The sequence below is a fragment of the Bombina bombina genome, chromosome 1 (assembly GCF_027579735.1).
Source record: "Bombina bombina isolate aBomBom1 chromosome 1, aBomBom1.pri, whole genome shotgun sequence".
Classification (NCBI taxonomy): domain Eukaryota; kingdom Metazoa; phylum Chordata; class Amphibia; order Anura; family Bombinatoridae; genus Bombina; species Bombina bombina.
In genome coordinates, this window is record NC_069499.1 from 152,551,239 (window position 1) to 152,575,438 (window position 24,200).

Sequence of the window (24,200 nt, forward strand, 5' to 3'; positions counted from 1 at the left end):
TCCCGGAATGGCCCCTCTAGAACAGGATCATCCTCCTCATCTCTGAGGAGGTTTCGGTGCGCCGGGACGCCCTGCAGCATCCCAGCCCGCTGTGCAATATTATGCAGGACGCTACAGGCTACAATGATCTTAGCCACCTTCTTTGGGTTGTACTGGAGGGCTCCTCCCGACCTGTCCAGGCACCTGAACCTCATCTTCAGGAGCCCGAACATCCGTTCAACCACCGCCCTGGTTCTCTTATGAGCCCTATTGTAGCGCTCCTCAGACACATAAGTCGGGCTACGCAAGGGGGTAATGAGCCAAGGCCGGCTCATGTACCCAGAATCACCTATAAATTATGAACAGAACATAATTCAAACAGAATCCTCAAAATAGTATTTGGAGTCCAATAAAACTTTTTGTACATGATAATCCACTAACAAATGTTTAATTTGTAAAAGAATAATCTAGTTCAATATTATTCTCTATCTTCCCATTTCAGCTAAGACATGCTACATATGCGTATTTCTCCTAAACCAGACCTTGTGTAAAATGGCAACTAAATGGTTACATTGCATTCTCTATCTGAGCATTTAAGGTAAGACATGCTACATATCTGCATTAAACTAAAAGTAGACATTAGCGGAAAGAGACAATGACATGGTTAAATTGCATTAGCTAATATCTTCCCATTTCAGCTAAGACATGCTACATATGCGTATTTCTCTGAAACCAAACCTTGTGTAAAATGGCAACTAAATGGTTACATTGCATTCTCTATCTGAGCATTTAAGGTAAGACATGCTACATATCTGCATTGAACTAAAAGTAGACATTAGCGGAAAGAGACAATGACATGGTTAAATTGCATTAGCTAATATCTTGCCATTTCAGCTAAGACAAGCTACATATGCATATTTCTCCTAAACCAAACCTTGTGTAAAATGCAAATTAATGGTTACATTGCATTCTCTATCTGAGCATTTAAGGTAAGACATGCTACATATCTGCATTGAACTAAAAGACATTAGCGGAAAGAGACAATGACATGGTTAAATTGCATTAGCTAATATCTTGCCATTTCAGCTAAGACATGCTACATATGCGTATTTCTCCTAAACCAAACCTTGTGTAAAATGCAAACTAAATGGTTACATTGCATTCTCTATCTGAGCATTTAAGGTAAGACATGCTACATATCTGCATTGAACTAAAAGACATTAGCGGAAAGAGACAATTACATGGTTAAATTGCATTAGCTAATATCTTGCCATTTCAGCTAAGACATGCTACATATGCGTATTTCTCCTAAACCAAACCTTGTGTAAAATGCAAACTAAATGGTTACATTGCATTCTCTATCTGAGCATTTAAGGTAAGACATGCTACATATCTGCATTGAACTAAAAGTAGACATTAGCGGGAAAATAAAATAAATGGTTAAATTGCATCCGATAGCTGAACATTACGCTAACATTTTAAAACTACAGTGGCAATTGTCAAACTAATTAACCATGTTGTGCACAAATACTCACCAACGAGATAACCAGGGGGCATTTGTCTTTCCTCAAATGGTCTCCACAGGGACGACAGAGAGAGGATGCGGGCATCATGACAAGCCCCTCCAAAATTCGCACACACATGCATAATCCTCATCCGTGCGTCACAAACATACTGCACGTTGAGGCTATGAAAATGTTTGCGATTTCTGAAGGGCAAGTCATCAATTGGAGCACGCAGCGCAATGTGGGTACAATCAATGGCTCCCAAGACATTGGGCAATTCAGCAATATCAAAGAATTCCCACTTCAGGCGCCTCCAATCACCATCATTCTGTGGGAATCCTATGTATTGCTTACTGATACGTACCATGGCGTCCAGAAAGTTATCAAACACCACAGAGAATGTACCTTGAGCCAGGCCATGCATGTACATTTCTCCGGATTGAAAACTCCCGGAGGCCAGGACGTATAGACAACTTAGCATCTTACTCATGGCGGGAACAGCAGTCCTTATTCTTATACGTGGCTCCAAATGAGGTTTAAGAAGATCGTAAAGGCCAATGAGCTGTTCGCAATTGAGCCGATACTTATCATAAACCTCAAAGTCGCTCATGTTTTCCAAGGTGGGTCTCACCCTGTAGACAGGAGGACCTCGAACCAGACGACCCCTTCGTCTCAGTCTGAGCCGCCGAGGCTGCCTGATTCGATCAACAGCTAGTTCGCCAATAGCAGCACCAGCAGTGTCTACCATTTCATCGTCATCCATCTTTCAAAACAGCGTAACAAGGTATGCACTTGATCTGATGTGGATCACAAGTGATGCTTTGGCCATGTTGTTTGGTGGATTTATAGTACAATTAATCCAATGGTATTGAGTTTGTAATGATTGCTAATTGTATTCACTTGTTTGTATGTGAGCGGCGCGAATGCTTTCACAGTGGGTGTTTTTTTGTTGTTTGCTGAAATGTTGTTTTCCAACAATGAATCTCAATGTGAAAGTGTCAAATATCACACATACAGTGCATGTTTGTAATGTTTGATCATATGCATAATAAATATTTATTAAACACGATCTTATAGTAAAAAGCACACGTCCAGGCTAACATGAATGAAAGTGCATAGTTGTGTATAATGTGCATCAAATGTGATCGATCAATGTTGCTGCAATATTGTTTGTAAACGATAAAGTAACATCTGCCATCTGTAGTATTGTATATATAAGTGATTGCCGAGCTGTCAATATTGTACGCGTCCCTTTCAAATCGCAATAATAATTCAGAACTTCCCGTCTGCCATCTGTAGTATTGTATATATAAGTGATTGCCGAGCTGTCAATATTGTATGCGTCCCATTCAAATCTCAATAATACTGAATAACTTCCGGCTGTCATCTGTAGTATTGTGTATATAAGTGATTGCCGAGATGTCAATATTGTATGCATCCCTTTAAAATCGCAATAATAATTCAGAACTTCCCGTCTGCCATCTGTAGTATTGTGTATATATAAGTGATTGCCAAGCAGTCAATATTGTATGCGTCCCTTTAAAATGGCACTAATACTGAAGAACTTCCGGCTGTCATCTGTAGTATTGTATATATAAGTGATTGCCGAGCTGTCAATATTGTATGCGTCCCTTTCAAATCGCAATAATAATTCAGAACTTCCCGTCTGCCATCTGTAGTATTGTATATATAAGTGATTGCCGAGATGTCAATATTGTACGCGTCCCATTAAAATCTGCATAATAATTCTGAACTTCCGGCTGTCACCTGTAGTATTGTATATATAAGTGATTGCCGAGCTGTCAATATTGTATGCGTCCCTTTCAAATCACACTAATACTGAAGAACTTCCGGCTGTCATCTGTAGTATTATATATATATAAGTGATTTGCGATCTGACAATATTTATTAATTGTCCCATTCAAATCTCCATAATAATGCTGTTCCAAACTGTTATTTACGTATATGTTGTATTGTAGTATTGAGTGGTAAATTTCTGAAAGGGGCGGTACAGTCTGTGATGTGTATGGTTGAATCTTCTAATGACGTCATGATATTATTAACCTGCCTATGTAGTTCTGAAATCCTCATTGTGTTGTTGTATTGTGCTACATTGTTATTGTGTGCTGAATAAAATCTAAATGTGTGCTTTGTGGTTGCGTGATGGGTGATGCGTGTTATGTACATGTACGTATATATTGTGATTGTGTCCCACATATGCTGACTTCTATATAGCGGTCTGGCATTGTTGTTCATTCCCATAAAGTGACATCTGTAATCTGGTGTAATGATGTTCTTGTTGTACATAATTCCTAACGGTTTCTTGTGATGGAATCATGATGTTAAAAGTACAGTAAAATCCATATGTTCTGTTTTCTGATTCCTAGAGAGAATGTAATGTGTTTTTCCCCCATCATTTGAATGCACATGTATGAGTGAATGTTAAAAGTAATGTATGTGCATCCATGACTGATCATGTATTAAGCCTATGTAGATATGCTGTTGCTGCAAGCATATGAGTTGAATAACTGAAATGCAATAATAAAGGTAAATGAGAATTGTTTCCCATTGTGTAGTGTTTGTGAATCCTGAAAAGTTTACATTATTTTTGTGTCTGTTAAATGTAATATTTTGATAAAAAAAGTTTGTTACTAGTGATGTTGATTTGTAGTTGATGTAATATAAAAGTCTGAAACAATTTAATGGTGTTGTGAATATTCAATAAGTACAATCCATAAATCCACCATAGGGAAATAGTCATTTCTTGATCTATTTATCATAGCTGGGTCTAACGCATAAAAGCATGTATTTTCGAGCGCTGGTATTTGGAGTTTTTCGGTCTACGCTATTTGCGTGCTTTAGGGAAATGTGGGTTTCACGTGCACGAGCACGTCTTCCCAATAGAAGTCAATGGAGGCTCTAAAATTTTGTAAATTTTTTTTTCAAAGACTGGTTTTCCTCGTAAAGTGAGTGACGTCATGAGCTTGTGTGAAAAAGTAACTAAATCGTGTTCTTTTTGTAATAAATAAATATTTTTTGTATGTCATGTGGTGTATATTGTTTGTATGCATCGATGAGTGTATATTTGTGATAATCTTATTAGTTAGATGTAGGTATATGAGGGTCTTTTCCCGTGTATCAATGTAAGTCAATGGGAAAATGGATTTGTGTAGTTTTTTTTCTAACACCCGAGATCTCGCAACTTTGATCCTTTGTATTTTGATGAAAAATTAATAAATCTAAAAAATAAATATAGTGTAGTGTTTGTATGAGTGTAAGTGTACTTTGTGTAATATTTGTTTTGTGATTCGTGAATGTTTATTTTGTCGGTATATGTTTACTACTGGGTCTGAGGTGTCGGTAGAAATTTGAGCGTTGGGTGATTTTTGAGTGTCGGTAACTGAACTCTAAATACCAGAGTCCGTAAGATACCAGCGTTAGGGGCCTCTAACGCTGGTTTTCACGGCTAACGCCAAACTCCAAATCTAGGCCTTTGGATTTTGGCATAGTCTTTAAGCTAGATTCACAAAGACTTGAAAGGTTGCCAAGGGACCTTGTTCTAAAAGTGAGATAATGATCCAAATTTATTCAACCTTAGTTCACCTTATTTTCCACAGTTTTGTTTGTGGGTGTTCCTGCCACTGCTATATATATATATATATATATATATATATATATATATATATATATATATATATATATATATATATATATATATATATATATATATATATATATATATATATATATATATATATATATATAGGGAGTGCAGAATTATTAGGCAAATGAGTATTTTGACCACATCATCCTCTTTATGCATGTTGTCTTACTCCAAGCTGTATAGGCTCGAAAGCCTACTACCAATTAAGCATATTAGGTGATGTGCATCTCTGTAATGAGAAGGGGTGTGGTCCGACTCAGATGCCAGCAAGGTGGAGGTGGAGTACTGGTTTGGGCTGGTATCATCAAAGATGAGCTTGTGGGGCCTTTTCGGGTTGAGGATGGAGTCAAGCTCAACTCCCAGTCCTACTGCCAGTTTCTGGAAGACACCTTCTTCAAGCAGTGGTACAGGAAGAAGTCTGCATCCTTCAAGAAAAACATGATTTTCATGCAGGACAATGCTCCATCACACGCGTCCAAGTACTCCACAGCGTGGCTGGCAAGAAAGGGTATAAAAGAAGAAAATCTAATGACATGGCCTCCTTGTTCACCTGATCTGAACCCCATTGAGAACCTGTGGTCCATCATCAAATGTGAGATTTACAAGGAGGGAAAACAGTACGCCTCTCTGAACAGTGTCTGGGAGGCTGTGGTTGCTGCTGCACGCAATGTTGATGGTTGATGGTCAAAACACTGACAGAATCCATGGATGGCAGGCTTTTGAGTGTCCTTGCAAAGAAAGGTGGCTATATTGGTCACTGATTTGTTTTTGTTTTGTTTTTGAATGTCAGAAATGTATATTTGTGAATGTTGAGATGTTATATTGGTTTCACTGGTAAAAATAAATAATTGAAATGGGTATATATTTGTTTTTTGTTAAGTAGCCTAATAATTATGCACAGTAATAGTCACCTGCACACACAGATATCCCCCTAAAATAGCTATAACTAAAAACAAACTAAAAACTACTTCCAAAACTATTCAGCTTTGATATTAATGAGTTTTTTGGGTTCATTGAGAACATGGTTGTTGTTCAATAATAAAATTAATCCTCAAAAATACAACTTGCCTAATAATTCTGCACTCCCTGTATGTATATATAGCTGTATTAAGTTCCTAATAAACCATATTTCGCAAATCACACGAGAACCACTAGCAATGTGTAAAAATAATAGTCACAACACAATTGCAAAATTATTTTTGTATATTTCTGTACATATTTGCATGTCATTATTATTAGGCACAGTAGTTGGATAATGATAGGCTTTTCCAAATCGAACAAGATGCAGACCATTGGCATTCCACACATTAATCAGGTTTTTTTTTATTATTTGTAGAGAACCAAGCGACAAGAAGTAACAGACAATGTACAAATAAAATGTAAAAAAGAAATAAGAGGTAAAATCATCTAACATCGGACTTCCGGTGGGTGGCGTTCTAAGATGGTTGCAGGTCTGAACGGCTCTGCTTAAAGATCAAGACTTTTTCCTTATGCCAGGAATAATTCTTTGCCATCCTATTAGCCCTTAATGGTTTTAGCTATTCGGGCACTTCCAAGGATCAAGGCTAACATCTCTTGGCCCCCGGAACGACAAAAAGGTATAGAGAAGAAGAGAGCAGCTGCGGCACACACATACTTAAAACGTAGCTGGGAACAAGAATGGAAACCCTTCCCGTTAAATCAACACTCCAACACAAGGACATACTGATTTTGGTACAGGACTTACTTCTACCAGCTTTGAGCAAGCTGGAATCTACTCTGCAATTACTACTGGCCGACACTCGGGCAGAGAATCCCTCAGGGACAACGTCAAAATGGCGCCAACTCCCAGCAGAGCCATCTCGCAGTGATATTTGCACATCTCCTGAGATACATAGAGCAGGGCTGCAAAAGAGATCACTGGGGCAGCGCGACCCGGACACTTACCTTTCCCACTACCATTCGCAACCCCTACCAACTTTAAAGAGGAGCTTACAGATGTTTTCAGTACCTTCTCCAGTGATTACCCCAGTGCCAGACATTGATCCCGAATCAGGATGGATGGAGAGGTCAGCACACATTGCTTTTAACTCCGGGATGGTGTCAAACGTTTTACACGGCTCGCAAAATATACTTGCCAGTGCGAGCGGAGACCTGCAGGTTCACTCTAAAAAACAATCTGTATGCACACCTGCGGACTTAGTCAACGACTTGCAGTACAAGGTAAACAAGCAGCCTGCAGAGGGTGGGCAGCGTGACATGGATTGGCAGGCATTATTTTATCGCCATCCCTGTAGGATACACCACCAGTGGAAAAGGTATACGATTCGGTTAGCTGTGGGTGTTGGATGAAGTACAATCTTCCTGCTCATTTGGGCTAGATCTCCAGGCAAATTGGCTTGATTATCGGTCTCGGCTGAACTTTTATGCATATGTTTGGGTTTCAGACTGTTTTTTATTCTTGTACTCCAAATTATCTTTTCCCAAGGCATTGCAAACTCGGATATAGCAGATGCCTTTGTTCATTACCTCTTCAGATCCTGCATATGTCCTTTATTCATTGTTAAATGTTATGGGTTGGTTTGGTTATTTTTTAATACGTTCCAGTTTCTTTTTTTTTTTTTTCTTTTTTTTATGTGTGCCTCATGCTGGCCTATAGCTGGTTTGATGCAGACATGGATCCCTAAAAGATATCGTGGTAAGTCATGGCCTTAACTAATCTGATCAGTTGTCCCTGCAACTTTAGTTTTACCTATGCCGCAGTACTCTGCCAACACTTTGATGACCATGGCTTGCTAAGATTGACAATTGATTAGACTTCCTTTGGTGCTGGGACCTCACAGATTTTACAGAGTGTGCATCTTTAATATTTCTGTCTATCTCTTCATCTGGTGACAGAGGATGCATACTCAACTTACTCTGCTTATGAACCTGGATTACAGGATTTACTCTCCAGACACTGCTATCCACTGAATTGTGTGTTTGTTGTTTTATCAGTTTGCAAATTTTGTTTTGATGGTACTTATTCTCCTGAACTGGGAATAACTTTTATTAAGCATCTCCTGTAAGCAGTGCTCTGATTTGCTATGTGTTCTGACACCTACTGTAGCAGAGGGGGTGGGTTTGCTTACAACACCTATGATATAACCCCAAAGGCGGCATCCACTTTGCCACCAAATATAGAACCTGCAAGCTATACTCCCACTGCCTCACTGAACTCTACTAGTACCTCCATCCTTACATGGGCTTTATAGATGCACACTGCTAACCTTTAAACTAATCCAACCCTATTCACTATAAGACTAATGTGGTACCATTACCCCCTTTTATTTATCTTTCCCATAATTTTATTTTTAGCCCAAACAAAATACCCCATGATACGTCACAAAGCACCTGGTTAAAGAAAAACCCTTACCGCAGCACCGCCAAAACCAATGCTATATACACCGTATTATAACTTGGAACACATGTTACATGCTCAGTACCCCCATGGATTTCATCGCACCCCATTTAAACCCTGGTTATTACTACCAGTTCTAACTCAGAAATGATCATATTGTGCTGTACCCTACCCTACATGAGCTGGTCTCTAATTAATATCTTTGCAAAATAATCATATATGACGCCTGCACGCAGTATTAGGATTGTCTGCTAGGCCCATGTATTTGCCTGTCCTACCTTCCACTTTACAGACCATATTGTATCTCAATTTGATTTAAACTCGCACTGTAATGTCACTCATCATGACCCTGAAACTCTGCACACATGGGTATTTTACTCTTTTACTCATTTGGTTCACAGGATGACATACAGGGGCCTAGTTATCAACGTGTCTACTTTTCCTGCCTTCGCCGGCCCAATACGCCCGCCTAAGCTCGCCTCACATCAGCGCCGTGGACCTGCAAAAATGCCTAAGTTATCAAAAAAGCTGTCAAAAAGCCGCGCACCAAGTATGGGCGATGAGCAGCGGACTGTGAGAGTTATCACTCATCCGATCTCGCTGCTCTTCGGCTTTTTTACAGCTTTCTTGTCAGCCTGTCACTAAGCACTCACACTAAACTACACTTCTACCCCCTATACCGGCGCCCCTGGAGCCCCCCACAACTAAATAAAGTTACTAACCCCTAAACCGCCACTCCTAGACCCCGCCGCAACTCTTATAAATGTATTAACCCCTAAACCACCGCTCCCAGACACCGCTGCCACCTACATTATACCTAGTAACCCCTATCCTGCCCCCCCTATACCGTCGCCCTCTATAATAAAGTTATTAACCCCTATCCTGCTGATCCCGCAACTCGCCGCAAATAAATAAATAGTTTAACCCCTAAACCGCCGCTCCCTGAACCCGCCGCAACCTATATTAAATTTATTAACCCCTATCCTGCCCCCCCTACACCGTCGCCACCTATAATACATTTATTAACCCCATCCTGCCCCCCACTACACCGCCGCCACTGTAATAAAATTATTAACCCCTAAACCTAAGTCTAACACTAACCCTAACACCCCCCTAACTTAAATATTAATTAAATAAATCTAAATAATATTTCTCTTATTAACTAAGTTAATCCTATTTAAAACTAAATACTTACCTGTAAAATAAACCCTAATATAGCTACAATATAAATAATAATTATATTGTAGCTATCTTAGGATTTATTTTTATTTTACAGGTAACTTTCAATTTATTTTAACTAGGTACAATAGCTATTAAATAGTTATTAACTATTTAATAGCTTACCTAGCTAAAATAAAGAGAAATGTACCTGTAAACTAAAAACTAACCTAAGTTACAATTACACCTAACACTACACTATACTTAAATAAATTATTCCTATTTAAAACTAAATACTTACCTGTTCAATCCAATCCAATCAGCCAATCAGATTGACCTTGCATTCTATTGGCTGATCGGAACAGCCAATAGAATGCAAGCTTAATCTGATTGGCTGATTGGATCAGCCAATTGGATTGAACTTGAATCTGATTGGCTGATTCAATCAGCCAATCAGATTTTTCCTACCTTAATTCCGATTGGCTGATAGAATCCTATCAGCCAATCTGAATTGAAGGGACGCCATCTTGGATGACGTCCCTTAAAGAAGCCTTCATTCGTCGGTAGTCCGTCAGTAAAGAAGGATGTTCCGGGTCGGCGGGATGAAGATTGAAGACCAGGCTTGGAAGATGACATCGCCCGGATAGAAGACTTCTTCAGCTTCTCTTGGAAGATGACATTGCCCGGATGGAAGGCTTATTCAGCGCCGCTTGGAGGATCACTTCATCGGATGGAAGATTTCTTCAGCGTCCCTTGGATGATCACTTCTGCCGCTCCGGATGTCCTCTTCGGTTCCATCGCTGCTCGGCTGAGTGAAGACGACTCAAGGTAGGATGATCTTCAGGGGATTAGTGTTAGGTTATATTAAGGGGGGTTTGGGTTAGATTAGGGGTATGTGGGTGGTGGGTTTTAATGTTGGGGGGGTTGTATTTTTCTTTTACAGGCAAAAGAGCTGAATTCTTTGGGGCATGCCCCGCAAAAGGTCCTTTTAAGGGCTGGTAAGGTAAAAGAGCTTTGAACTTTTTTAATTTAGAATAGGGTAGGGCATTTTTTTATTTTGGGGGGCTTTGTTATTTTATTAGGTGGCTTAGATTAGGTGTAAGTAGCTTAAAATTGTTGTAATATTTTTAAAATGTTTGTAACTTATTTTTTTTATTTTTTGTACTTTAGTTAGTTTATGTAATTGTATTTAATTGTAGTTATTTGTAGTTAATTTATTTAATTAATGTAATGATAGTGTAGTGTTAGGTTTAATTGTAACTTAGGTTAGGATTTATTTTACAGTTAATTTTGTATTTCTTTTAGCTAGGTAGTTATTAAATAGTTAATAACTATTTAATAACTATGCTAACTAGCTAAAATAAATACAAAGTTACCTGTAAAATAAATATAAATCCTAAGATAGCTACAATGTAATTATTAATTATATTGTAGCTATCTTAGGGTTTATTTTACAGGTATTTCGTTTTAAATAGGAATAATTTATTTAAGTATAGTGTAGTGTTAGGTGTAATTGTAACTTAGGTTAGTTTTTAGTTTACAGGTACATTTCTCTTTATTTTAGCTAGGTAAGCTATTAAATAGTTAATAACTATTTAATAGCTATTGTACCTAGTTAAAATAAATTGAAAGTTACCTGTAAAATAAAAATAAATCCTAAGATAGCTACAATATAATTATTATTTATATTGTAGCTATATTAGGGTTTATTTTACAGGTATGTATTTAGTTTTAAATAGGATTAACTTAGTTAATAATAGAAATATTATTTAGATTTATTTAATTAATATTTAAGTTAGGGGGGTGTTAGGGTTAGTGTTAGACTTAGGTTTAGGGGTTAATAAATTTATTACAGTGGCGGAGGTGTAGTGGGGGGCAGGATAGGGGTTAATAAATGTATTATAGGTGGCGACGGTGTAGGGGGGGCAGATTAGGGGTTAATAAATTTAATATAGGTTGCGGCAGGGTCCGGGAGCGGTGGTTTAGGGGTTAAACTATTTATTTCGTTGCGGCGAGGTGCGGGATCGGCAGGATAGGGGTTAATAACTTTATTATAAAGGGCGGCGGTATAGGGGGGGCAGTATAGGGGTTACTAGGGATAATGTAGGTGGCGGTGGGCTCCGGGAGTGGCGGTTTAGGGGTTAATACATTTACTATAGTTGCGGTGGGCTCCGGGAGTGGCGGTTTAGGGGTTAATATGTATAGAATAGCTTGCGGTGGGCTCCGGGAGCGGCGGTTTAGGGGTTAATATGTATAGAGTAGCTTGCGGTGGGCTCCGGGAGCAGCCGTTTAGGGGTAATAAATTTATTTAGTTGCGGCGGTGTAGGGGGGACAGATTAGTGGTGTTTAGACTCGGGGTACATGTTAGGGTGTTAGGTGTAGACAGCTCCCATAGGAATCAATGGGATATCTGGCAGCAGCGAACTTGTACTTTCGCTATGGTCAGACTCCCATTGATTCCTATGGGATCCGCCGCCTCCAGGGTGGCGGTTTTGAAAAGCAGGTACGCTGGGCCGTAAAAGTGCCGAGCGTACCTGCTAGTTTTTTGATAACTAGCAAAAGTAGTCAGATTGTGCCGCACTTGTGTGCGGAACATCTGGAGTGACGTAAGAATCGTTCTGTGTCCGACTGAGTCCGGCGTATCGGCGTTTACATCAGAAAATTCTACTTTTGCCGGTCTCTAGCCTTTGATAACTAAGGCGAATCAGCCTCGCCACAAATACACTGCGGAATTCCAGTGTATTTGAGGTTGACGGCTTGATAACTAGGCCCCATATTCTCCTAACAGGAGAAGGTACCAGGTTTTTTTTTGTTGTTGTTTTTTTTTTTTTTTTTTTTTTTTTGGTTTGGGTTTTTTTTTTTTTTTTTTTAGTTTATTGTTGTTTAGTTACGTTAGGTTTAAAAATATTAAAAAAAAAAACAATGTTGTGTACAAACGATAACCATGGACCCTGTAAAAGAAAGTTGAGAATTCTACATCAGCATAACTCTTCTAATGTTAATACTGATCTATTTGGGTATCTCCTGCCCTTTAGCACAGTATACAAGGTTCTGCCCTGCGTGGCGCAAACATGTGTAATATGTATGATTGTACACAGCGTTGGATATAAATAAAAGTTTAAAAAAAAAAAAAAAAATCATCTAACATCCTCGGATCACTAAACAAAAAATCTGTTCTAGAATAAGATAAATGAGACTATGAAAATAATGTATTGTCTCTTTCTGTGGGGGAGAGGCATCTCCAACAAGTTATTCTGGGACATCAGTGATCAGAAATCTTGGGACACCAGTGATCAAAAAGCTTGAGCAAGGGAGACCGCCCCTGTATCTGGAGTCTTGGTACTAGGCAGCTTTTTATCCATAGAAGGGTCCCAAACAGAATTCAAATCTCCCACAATGAACATATGGCCACTTTTAATTCTATCAATAATGGATAATGTTTTTTTCAAAAAGCTTATTTGATTTGGAGAAAGAGTTTTTATAGGCATTATTAAAAATAAAAGTGATAATATAAAATTCCTTAAAGGGTTTTAAATGAACTTTGATTTGTGCTAGCTGACCCATTTACTGATCTGTTTAAATCATAGAAACATAGAATTTGACGGTATATAAGAACTAAAAAGGCCCATTACGTCTACCCAAATTGCATGTTACTTTTTCTTAGCTAGCCTTATGCATGTCCCAGGCATTTTTGAATTACTTTACAGTCTTTTGTTCCATGTGGAAAATGCTTTTATCTTCCACTTTATTTAGTCCCTAAATATATATGAAGGTTTCAATAAAGTCACCTCTTTCCCTTCTCTCCTCTAAACTAAACATATTTAGTTCATAGAATTTTTCTTTGTACATTTCACTTACTATTGAAAGTATTTGTTCCAGATGATTGGAGAATGCTGAATGTTGTACCTCTGCAAAAACTATGGAAGCCTCTGGTAACTACAGGCCGGTCAGTTTAACTTCAGTAGCGGCAATATTAATGGAAACGCTCTTAAAGGGAAAACATATGACTTACATAAAGACAAGCAATTTAGATTACCAAAACAGCATGGTTTGACTTCAGCAAGATCATGTCAGCCTTATCTAATTTCTAATTGACTTATGTGATTATGTAACTAAAATGCTAGACAAGGGTGGAGCATGAGATGTAGCATAACCAGATGTCAGCAAAACATTTGACACTGTCCCATACAACAAACTAAGGGCTCATTTCCATTGAGCCATAAAAAAATTTAGTACCAGATTTCCATTAAAATATTTTGTGCAGTGCGTGCAGTCACTCTTTTCGTTTAGGTGTAAGTTAATGTTGTTTTAAGACTTCAATCCAACTTCAGATTTCTCAAAAATCGTGCCATAACAAATTAGTTGCTATGATAACCCGACCTTAAACTATAAAAATTGCAATTAACTTCTACGCTCATTACCTGTGAGAGAAACAAAAACAAAGATACACTTATTTATAATACATATTTTTTAACTATAAGCAAATAGTACTTTTTATTTTATTTTTTACTTTATTAATGTAATATTTATAGCTGCCTTAGGCATAGGTCTGGTTTTAATTTTGTAGATATGTGCTTGCATATATTCTTATAAGTGAATATATTGATATTTCCATAAGAATAAAAGTGCAACTATTCCTATACATCGGACAACAATAAATATTACATATTACACATTTTTTCTGCATTGAAACAATTGCATTATTTTAACATTTCAATATGAACTAGGCCTCAATTGTTTTTTCTTTTTAACACCTAGTTTAGCTGGGTGTATTTTTTTCAATGTATTAACCACCATTGACAGTGACTACAGAGTGTCTTAATAAATGGAGTGCATTTAGTAGAGTGGGCAGTTACTAGTTGTGTTCCGTGGAGGCAGTTCTGAAGCCTATTTTGTTTAACATATTTATCATCAAAATAAGGGAAGGGCTTCAAATGTAAAATAATTCAAGAAAATTCCAAAGGTTAACTACATATGACTGTTACAAAGGAGGAACAGCTAATGGGAATTATTATTTCAGATTATCTGAAATTTGGTAAACAATGTAGAATTGTCGCACGTAAGGCCAGTAGAATGCTTGGTTGTATAGGCAGAGGTATATGTAGCAAAATAGTTAGGGTCTTATGCCACTTTACTGATCCCTAGTTAGGCTTTATATTTAGTATTGTGTGCAGTTGTGGAGGCCATGGGGCCAATTTATCATCGGTCTGTCCGACATGATCCGCTTAGCGGATCATGTCCGACAGACATCAATGAATTCCCACAGCATATGTTGTCTGCATTTATCATTGCACAAGCAGTTCTTGCGGTCTTTATTTGTGTTCTGCGCTGCTCACCCTCATATTGCAAGGTGATTATTTTATTCAATATTGTTCCCCTTTTAATCCTGATGTATCAGCCGCTAAATTTCGAATCCCACTGCAATCAGTTGGAAAAGTAGATATATAGTAGAAGTGGTTGAACTAGTGCTTAGTTACAAGTGGGAGACAAAACAAAACACATACTATGGATATAGTGTAGTATTGCTGTTAATTATTTATTATCAGGTATTTGTAGAGAGAGAACAGATTCCGCAACGCTATAAACATAAACTGTCACTATAATAAATGGTACCGAAAAGAAAATATAGCTGCAAGTAGCAATAGAGGTGACCAATCGCATCGCCTTTGCAATGGCATACTAGCAGCTAAGTCACAATATAAAGATATACAGCAAGTTTTACAGCTATAGCCTAAGCAATTACAAAGAAAACACATTTTCAAAATTTTTGCGTAAACTAATATGGTTACCACAGCTCGTGACCAAGTCCTTCAACATGAACAACTGTGACTCTAGGTCATAATATAAGGTTATACAGCAAGTTTCACAGTTCTAACATAAGCGGTTGCAGAGAAAATAGATTTTTTAAATGTTCGCGTAAAACAAAATGTCTGCCAGATCATATGATATACAGCCTCCATATTATGCACAATAGTTCTCACCAGATGTCAATAAACATGGCAAAGATAAAGTATTTTTGTAAAATGTTTTTTGTTTTATTATTAATTAAAAAATATTGTTAAGCATTTTTGAACAATTCAAAATGGCTGCCAAACCACATGACATACCAACTTCTATTGAACAAATCTGAATCTTAGTCATAAGATAACTCTATAAAGAAAATTTCAAGTCTGTCCCATAAGCGGTTTTGGAGAAGAGATACTACATATACACATACTAATGCTCACTATAGACCTCTATGATTGTCAGAAGTTTCAGGAAAATTTGCAAATGTTTTATTTCACAAAGGTGAATGCGCAGTGCAAATTTTGACTGTAAGATTGTTTTTAAAGGTTATGACTATGTGTAATCTTCTGTCTATTACACTGTAATATTGTTAAATATTGTAAAACTAATGCATAGAGGCCCATTTATCAAGCTCCGAATGAAGCTTTAGGCCCGTGTTTCTGGCGAGTCTTCAGGCTCGCCAGAAACAGCAGTTATGAAGGAGTGGTCTAAAGATTGCTGCTCCATAACCCTGTCCGCCTGCTCTGATGAAGCGGACAGACATCGCCAGAATTCAACCCAATTGAGTACGATTGGGTTGATTGCCACCCCCCTGCTGGCGGCCCATTGGCCGCGAGTCTGCCGGGGTTAGCGTTGCAGCAGCAGCTCACAAGAGCTGCTGGTGCAATGCTGAATACGGAGAGTGTATTGCTCTCCTCATTCAGCGATGTCTGTTGGACCTGATCCGCACTGTCGGATCAGATCCGACAGACATTTGATAAATATGCCTCATTAAGTGCAAATGTACACAATTAAATGTTGATAAAATGGTTAATGTCTCACGGCAGCAATGTTGATTATGGAAAAATCACAGTTTTAACAAACTTGGTAGAGGACTTTGCAAGGAGCATATGTGCAAAATTGCGCTTTATTGCACCAAGCAATTTCAGAGAAAAGATGTTGATTTTTGCAAGATTCAAAATGGCTGCTACATCATGTGACTAAGGCACTTCTGTTGAGCAATGGCAAATCTAGGTCATATCAGCACTGTAAGTTTCAAAGTTGTAACATAAGCAGTTCCAGAGCTCTCCGCATTCAGCGATGTCTGTCAGACCTGATCCGCACTGTCGGATCAGGTCCGACAGACATTTGATAAATATGCCTTATTAAGTGCAAATATACACAATTAAATGTTGATAAAAAGGTTAATGTCTCACGGCAGCAATGTTGATTATGGAAAAATCAGTTGTTTTTTTTGTTTTTTTTAAATAAAGTTTTTATTGAGGTATTTGCATAAAATATATATAAAACACAATACACCTTTTTGTCAACAGAACAGGATACAAACATAAGTAACCAAAACATTTCGACATCTGTATAAAACGTTGACTAAAGGCTAATGAAACCTCTTTTTTTTCAATAATATATATCATATATAGCTGACCAGTTAGAAACATAGTTTTAATCCCCATGGATCAAAAGTATAGAAAATAGAAGATATCTGATGGTCAGGAGTCTAGCTCCTTAGAAACTTCAAAAGGAGCGTGAAAACGTATGTAGACAAGGGGGAAGGGGATATTCAGCGGGTAAGCACCGCTATTTTATAGTAGGGAAAGGGTGGAGGGCGGAGCCATATGTATATAACAATATTATAGGAAGCTTGGAGGGGGCTTTTAGTCCTGTCAATGAAGGAGATTAAATGGACCATGGAGCTGGATTAATTATCTACTCATTGTTAGCTATGCACACACATAGTGGGGGTATATATGAAGGCTAAATGACCTATCGGTAAACAGATAATGCATGTTACACAGATTTCTTAACTTAAATGAGATAGAAGGCTCTGGTAGTATGGACGTTTTATAGATATAGGGGGAGTAGGCCAAGGGGTTATGATAGCATATGTTAGGATTAAGTACTAAGAGTATGCCAAAAACTGAAATCATATCTAAACTAGTAAGGGAAGGGGAGTCATTTATAATGTAGGGCAAGACTATCTATTGAGGTAGATTCTTACGCAGAAGATTTAAAAAAAAAAGAAATACCTTGGGAACACATATATTATATCAGAACATGAAATATTGACTAAACTGAATCATTATTTATAGTGGGCAAATAAATTACATTAGAACAATAGAGGCTAACACCAAGGCCAGCACCTGTAACCTAGAGAGCTTTTGACCCCGACAGAGATAGGTTAATGCCAAATTTTCTAAGTTCTAAAATATATAATGGAGACATTTACTCTAGGAAAGCTCAGGCATTAACAAATAGTGAGCTAGTACATAAAACACAATAGGATGGGAGATTCCCTGACCTTATTTTACTAGGTTATGCTAACAATCTAACTGAACCCTTCTAGAAAGAAGTGCTTCACTATAACATTGGAATATCTGAGCCTGTCGTATAGAGAGATTTTCTACAGTTATTTAGTTCTGCTATAGCTCCTAAGAACACAGCCATGTATCATGTAGTAGGTTGTGACACAGTATGTTTCCTAAAGCTGCATAACCCAGCACTCATAGAAACTTATTAGCATCTACATTGGTTGCCTTAACTCCATATTATAGTCTACTAATTGGTGGCTATGTGAAAGATTGAATATAGGCGAAGTCTATAATACTGACATGGTGAGCCCAAAGCGGCAACCATTAGGCATTTAAAAATATCTAAACCTAAAAATTAGAATGCATGGTTCTTGTGGGTGAAGAGCTAGTAGGGGTACATGTGGAGACATAATTGAAGTTATAACCTCCAAATAAGATAAGATAGCGCCAGCGTGGGCTGTCTAAATTATGAACCAGCAATACTGTATAGACATGGGCCTCAAGACAATAGCAAGTTAAGAGATAAACATCATTGATGTAATTGCAGATAAACGTTTAACTAGAGAATGAACATATAAAATCTAACATCATTAGGTATATTAGGTGTAAGCGTTCCTGCAGTCCACTATATCCAGTATAAGAGCACATCTAAAATGTTCTGATATCACAGTATACACAAAGAGCTAAATAAGTGTCTTGTAACATTATACAACATAACTGATATTATAATTAAACAGAGAGGTAGGATAAAATACTATTGGGGGAAAAAGGAGGTAAACTGTCTCCTACATATAAGTAGACACTAAACATTTATAAGTAGAATGTGGCAGCGTATCAGAGACCCCAGTGTACATGATAACCTGAGTAGGAATGTAACAACATTATAAGGTGTAGATTGCATTGATACTGAACAACTAGAGAGTATATAAACCTGTTTAGAAGAGAAAGTATCAAACTGCTTCTTATATATAGGCACCATAGATATGGTTCAGAGAGCTAACATAACACAAATGAGCATATGTGCTATAGCATATCTGCAGAGTAATTATCCACCATTGTGTGTGCACATTATGACTTCAAGCCTAAGAGCTATCATAAATATGTGTCCTTTAGGAGAAGCTAGTGAATACATGTGTAGTCTTGTGCGATTGGGATATGCATCAACACTTCGTAGATAGACGCAGTCTGTTAAGAGTATAGATCTAGGATAGTGGAGATCTATCAATCGCTATGCTTAAATCTCTTCACTCAGCCATCTCCATAACGAATCTTAGATGGAAAATTTTAATTTGTAGCAGAGTCCTTCCAAATCCGTATTAAAGACTCTTAGTATTAGGGTTTTTATTGATGTCACAGTATCAATTTCAGTATCGGCACCCAGACTGCAGTCATTTTCTAACGCTGGAGCCCTAACCGACTCCAGCTTTAAGGTGTATTCGGGCAGACCTCAAAATGAGCGGCGAACTGTTTCGCCATCAAGCTTCAGCCAGTTGCTCCCTCTGGGTAAGTTTGGCTCCCCGCTCCTCTATCTTGTAACCCTTAAGTGCGGGTAAAGTACAAGTGGGCACTAAATCTAAACTGCCTTCTACTTCTGAGGATGCAGAGGGTTCGATTGATTTCTCCTTCCTTACCGGGAGCGTAGGTGGTACGCATCGCTCCTCAACGACTGCAAGGAGCAGTTTAGGGCCAGAGGGCCGTCTCACTCTCACTTCCTGCAGCACCGAGTCCGGCACCGCAGGAACACTCGAGGTAGTTGGAGGGTGGTGATATAGCCACGGATCACAATCAGTGGGTAGGATAGCGCTGACTTTGTCACCCATATAGCCCAGCGGAGGGAGATGGGTAAGTGTGGCAAGCTGTTTTTTATGTGGTAGTTTCGCCCTCGTGGCTTCAAAACTCTCATCATAGGGGCTGCAATCCGATCTCTTCATCTCCTCCCTTAGTGTAGCTGAGAGGTCAAGGAAACATCAAGACAGTTGCCGGTCCAGGTCTCGGAGCAGATTGTGTAGCGAGTCTGGATCTTCCGCCATGTTCTATGAGGCTGCAGGGTCTATAGTAGAGAGAGTAGGCCTGGTTTGCTGGATAGTAAAGACGTTAGTTGTCAAACTTTATGCCACCTTTAACTCAGGCAAGTTGTCTTTCAGCTAAAGATTAGTTAATAAATGTCCCCAGGCTTTACTGAGTCATCTGTTGTTAAGCATAAAGATCATTTTTTTTAGAATCAGGCCTAGGAGCTCCAGGTTTGCACGTCTAGCCGAAAAATCACAGTTTTAACAAACTTGGTAGAGGACTTTGCAAGGAGCATATGTGCAACATTGCGCTTTATTGCACCAAGCGATTTCAGAGAAAATATGTTGATTTTTGCAAGATTCAAGATGGCTGCTACATCATGTGACTAAGGCACTTCTGTTGAGCAATGGCAAATATAGGTCATATCAGCACTGCAAGTTTCAAAGTTGTAACATAAGCAGTTCCAGAGCTGAAGATTTGTAAGTGTTTCTCGAAATTTGTTGCAAAAAGCAATATGGCTGCCTAAACATATGACCTATGAGTCCAATGTTGCATGAGATGTAGCAGAGCAATAGTCTTTACCAGCATACCTTATTTCAAGAGCTTTGCATTAGCAGTTCAAGAGTTATGGGCAATAGAAAAAGCTGCGGAATAATAAAAATAATAATAAATATAGCTGCAAGCAGCAATAGAGGAGGCCAAGTGCAATGGAATACAAGCAGCTAAGTCACAATATAAAGTTATAAAGCAAGTTTTTGCAGTTATATTATAAGCAGATGGAAATAAAACACAATTTTGAAACTATTGCATTTTTCAAGATGGCTGCCACACCATATGACTAATACTTTCAACACAAACAGATATACATCTAGGTCATAATATATGGCTATACAGAAAATTTCACAGCTTTAACATAAGTGGTTGCAAAGAAAACACATTTTCAAAAGGTTGGCATTTTTCAAAATGGCTGCCACACCATATAACCAATACTTTTAACATGAGCAGATGTAACTCTAGGTCACAATATATGGTTAGACAACAAATTTCACAGCTGTTACATAAAGCGGTTGCAAAGAAAATACATTTTCAAAATGTTTGCATAAACCAATACTGCTGCCGCAGCTTGTGACCAATTGCCACCTAATAATCCTAACAATACTTGGCCACCTAAAAAGGAACACCTTTTAGGCACACACTTGTTAATGCTAAATTTGTGGGGCTCCTCTAATAATAATCATAGTGGTAATTACTACAGGGATTGTTTTTTTTTATTAATTAAATATTTTATTAAATATTTCTTTTAACAACGAGTGTACATATAATAAGAGTTTACACTTGACATCAACGTACAAGGAACATCAGTAGAAATACAATTGCAAAAACATTGTAATATGTGCTTTCTTGAGCTTTTTCTGTAGGGGTTGAGAGTCCATATAAACATATCTTATTTATCCACTTGGGAGGAGATATTGCATTATTGGTGATGGAGAAACAGTTCAATTATTTACAAAAATAGGTAGATGCATTTGACAGTACTAGAGTAAAGTTAAAGAATAATACAGAAAACCGAAACAGTTCAAGCTTTTACAGTATAACATTTGCATAGTTATTAAACGTCTGAGTGCATCACTTTTATTACACATAATCAGAGGTAATTTAGGATGTTCTTTGTTTCCATATGAATATTATGTCAGAAATAAAGTCCTGTTTGCCTGCGAAAGTGTAGTGTATTTTTTCTAGTGATAGAACATATTCAACTTCTCGAAGCCAGTGTAACATTCTTGTTCATAATGTTCCAATACTGGATATACCTTTCCTATAATTTTATAATCACACCCCTTTCATCACACCCCTTTTTCCATCACCTTTAAAAGGCTCCTTGTCAATTATCTCTTTGCTTGGTAATTTTACAAGGCTTCTGAATGTATTACTAGCTCCTGTTATTTTAATTCTACTAAAGACTTTGAAGGAATCGTATCGCTAAAGTAAATAATCTGTTCTTGGAATTGCAAGTACTGCTGCCTGTTGTTCTTCCAGCTGCCGTCTTCTGGGTCTGCTATGTAACTCTCTTGAGAGCTCTGATACCATCTTGGGGCCGTGACGTCACATCCGCCCATCCATTCTAAGAATTAGCGTTATTCATCACTGCAACGTCGGTAAGCTGACTAGTTCTGTTATCTGCAGTCTGGAAGTTTATTTGCGCAATCTAGTTTTGTTACTTCAGATTGATATCAAAATCCCCTTCTTACATGTTCACAAGAAATATGTTTTACCCTTGTGATTGGTATGTTTATTAAGGGAGATAAAAATGCTCATACGTTGATACATTTTGCTACAACCATAACAAACTATGGCCTCTAGTTATCAATGTCTGTCGGACCTGATCCGACAGTCCGGATCAGGTCCGACAGACATCGCTGAATAAGACGAGCAATACGCTCGCTGTATTCAGCATTGTAGCAGCAGCTCACAAGAGCTGCTGGTGCAACACCGCCCCCCGCAGACTCGCGACCAATGGGTGGCCAGCAGAGCGGTGTCAATCAACCCGATCATACTCGATCGGGTTGAATTGCGGCGATGTCTGTCCGCCTGCTCAGAGCAGGTGGACAGGTAATGGAGCAGCGGTCTTTGTGACCGCTGCTTCATAACTGCTGTTTCTGGCGAGTCTGCAGGCTCGCCAGAAACACGGGGCATCAAGCTCCATTCAGAGTTTGATACATATGCCCCAATGTATCATCTTTCTACTACAGTTATATTTTATATTTTATATTGAGGTCCTCTAAAATCCATATATAATCGCGCAACACACTACAGTTTAAACAAATATCTGTTCTTATGTGGAATATTTCTAATTATACAGGGAGTGCAGAATTATTAGGCAAATGAGTATTTTGACCACATCATCCTCTTTATGCATGTTGTCTTACTCCAAGCTGTATAGGCTCGAAAGCCTACTACCAATTAAGCATATTAGGTGATGTGCATCTCTGTAATGAGAAGGGGTGTGGTCTAATGACATCAACACCCTATATCAGGTGTGCATAATTATTAGGCAACTTCCTTTCCTTTGGCAAAATGGGTCAAAAGAAGGACTTGACAGGCTCAGAAAAGTCAAAAATAGTGAGATATCTTGCAGAGGGATGCAGCACTCTTAAAATTGCAAAGCTTCTGAAGCGTGATCATCGAACAATCAAGCGTTTCATTCAAAATAGTTAACAGGGTCGCAAGAAGCGTGTGGAAAAACCAAGGCGCAAAATAACTGCCCATGAACTGAGGAAAAGTCAAGCGTGCAGCTGCCAAGATGCCACTTGCCACCAGTTTGGCCATATTTCAGAGCTGCAACATCACTGGAGTGCCCAAAAGCACAAGGTGTGCAATACTCAGAGACATGGCCAAGGTAAGAAAGGCTGAAAGACGACCACCACTGAACAAGACACACAAGCTGAAACGTCAAGACTGGGCCAAGAAATATCTCAAGACTGATTTTTCTAAGGTTTTATGGACTGATGAAATGAGAGTGAGTCTTGATGGGCCAGATGGATGGGCCCGTGGCTGGATTGGTAAAGGGCAGAGAGCTCCAGTCCGACTCAGACGCCAGCAAGGTGGAGGTGGAGTACTGGTTTGGGCTGGTATCATCAAAGATGAGCTTGTGGGGCCTTTTTCGGGTTGAGGATGGAGTCAAGCTCAACTCCCAGTCCTACTGCCAGTTTCTGGAAGACACCTTCTTCAAGCAGTGGTACAGGAAGAAGTCTGCATCCTTCAAGAAAAACATGATTTTCATGCAGGACAATGCTCCATCACACGCGTCCAAGTACTCCACAGCGTGGCTGGCAAGAAAGGGTATAAAAGAAGAAAATCTAATGACATGGCCTCCTTGTTCACCTGATCTGAACCCCATTGAGAACTTGTGGTCCATCATCAAATGTGAGATTTACAAGGAGGGAAAACAGTACACCTCTCTGAACAGTGTCTGGGAGGCTGTGGTTGCTGCTGCACGCAATGTTGATGGTGAACAGATCAAAACACTGACAGAATCCATGGATGGCAGGCTTTTGAGTGTCCTTGCAAAGAAAGGTGGCTATATTGGTCACTGATTTGTTTTTGTTTTGTTTTTGAATGTCAGAAATGTATATTTGTGAATGTTGAGATGTTATATTGGTTTCACTGGTAAAAATAAATAATTGAAATGGGTA